Genomic DNA, 2,500 nt, shown 5'->3' on the forward strand with positions numbered 1-2,500 from the left:
CCGTGCCTACGACTTTATTTAGTATTGTGTAATGTAGACCCTGTTCAGGGCCGGGACTGGATGAAAAAAAAAGCACATCAATACTTATCTATGATCCTCGAACATAAAGAATTTTATTTTCTCTTTCAGTCTTGTCTTGTCTCTCTCTGCCTCTTTAAGTCTCTCTGTCGGCCTCTCCTATCCTGCGTGTGTCTGTGTCTGCGTGTGTCTGTATCTGTGTCTATATGTATCTGTGACTGCGCCTCTGTGTACGCGCGTATATGTGTGATTTTTTTTTCATTTGTGTGTGTGTCTGTATCTGTGTGTCTGTTTGTGTGCGCGTACGCGATTTATATATGTGGGTGCGAGTATTAACCAGGACATCAAAAGACTTGTCAGCAGACTGATACATACAACTGATATAACACACACACACACACACACACACACACACACACACACACACACAAAGGCTGTTTTGAGGGCACCCTCACCCTCACCCTTACGCTCACCCGCAGCAGCAGCTGGTGAAAAAGCCGCCTGCTATATAATAGGCTATTTGCCGGGACACACACAATCAGGGCCCTGCCACCAGGCCCAAGCTGAATACACACAAACGATTTACTAAGGTGGTATGTACGTCTCGGTGGTATAGGTCTTTTGAGTTTCAGTGGCGGCGAAATTTTGTGAGGAGGGTGCTTTTTTCTGGTCTCGTGAAGACCCACTTTTTTTTCTTTTCTTTTTTTACTATTGTGTTATGTTGTGCTTTTTCCATATAATTTTGCCAGGGATAAGTCTTTTTGTTGCCGTGGGTTATTTTACGTGCGCTGGATATTCTTGTTACGTTGTAGAGAAGTTATTTTTGATTGGGTGGTTGGAAAATGATGCTCTCTCTCTTTCTCTCTTTCCCTTTCTCCGACTCCCCTTTCTCTCTGACTCTCTTTCCCTCCCTCTCTCAGCTCCCTCTCATTCTCTCTATCCATCACCCACTCTCTGTCTTTCTGTATGTCTCTCTCCCTTTCTCCCCTCATCTTTCCCCTCATCTCTCCCCACTCCCAATGTCACTCTCTCCTCTCTTTCTTTACATTTCTCTCCTCCCCCTTCTCTCTCTCTCTCTTCTTCCCACCTCATTTTCTCTCTCTACCTCCCTTACACCCACTCTCCCGCTCTCTTTCCTCCACCTCTCTCCATCCCTCATTCTCTCTCTCTCACTTCTCACTCTTCCACCTTGTCTCTTTCCCTCTCGATCTCTCTCCATCTCTCTGTCTCGCTCTGTATCTATAAATCTGTCCCTGTCTGTCTCTTTCACTGTCTGTGTCTTTATTTATTTATTTATTATTATTATTATTATTACTACTACTACTACCCCTTTTTATATATTATAATTATTATCTATTTATTTATTTACTTATTTATGTACGCTTATCTATTATTTATTCACCTTTTTTTTCTTTTTCTTTTTCTCAAGGCCTGACTAAGCGCGTTGGGTTACGCTGCTGGTCAGGCATCTGCTTGGCAGATGTGGTGTAGCGTATATGGATTTGTCCGAACGCAGTGACGCCTCCTTGAGCTACTGAAACTGAAACTGAAACTGTCTGTCTCCCTCCAACCCCCTCCCACCCTCATCCCACCCCTGCCCGTTTCTCTCTCTCTCTCGTTTATTGGTTTTTCTCGTTCATATGTGTCGTAACTGTTGTGAGACACCGGTGGCGGTTCCAAACTTGTGATGATTATTATTAACTCTATATGTCTCTTGTCTACTTCTTTCTTTCTTTTTTTTTCTCCCCCTTTCTATTCACCTCTTGGTTTACTTCCTTCTCGTCTCCCACTGTCCTCTTTCTGTGCCGCATAATACTTGTATTGCATCGTATCATTTCATTTCGTATCGCAGCATCGAATTCTCGCGCGAATCGCAGCGCGCTGCATTGCATCGTGTCGTATTGTATTGTTCTTTGTCACAGGAAATTTCCGAATTTGTATGAAGTTCAGGTCACTGTCCCTGGAGAGAGTGTCTCGCTGCTATGTTGAGCCACCGATATATATATATATATATATATATATATATATATATATATATATATAATGTCTACGAGTGTGTTTGTTTTACTAACAACATGGATTGTTTGGATTTGCCAGGGACAAACCTTTCATCGTCGTAGTTTCTTTGAGGTGCGTTCTTCACACGAGACCTAAGTTTATCGTCTCATATGAATGATAAAACTGTTCTGATCGAAGGCTACTTAACTGAATGTCTATATCATTATTGTTCCTGTGGGTAAAAGGAACAAAACACCTCATACTTAGATTTAAAAAAAAAAAGACACTCCACGAACACAAACGGCCTATACACCAATAGCATCTGCACTGGCGATAGTCAGGGAGAGACTACTCTCATTGACTGAGATCCGGGCAGGCTCTTTCCTTATAGCGTCGGAACTAATTCAGCCTAACCACTCATGCAAATAGACGAGGGTTCAGCCCCAAAAGATCCCTTGACACGCCGGTAATAGTCTTGTGCCTG

Source organism: Babylonia areolata, chromosome 7 (genome assembly GCF_041734735.1).
Source record: "Babylonia areolata isolate BAREFJ2019XMU chromosome 7, ASM4173473v1, whole genome shotgun sequence".
NCBI lineage: Eukaryota > Metazoa > Mollusca > Gastropoda > Neogastropoda > Buccinidae > Babylonia > Babylonia areolata.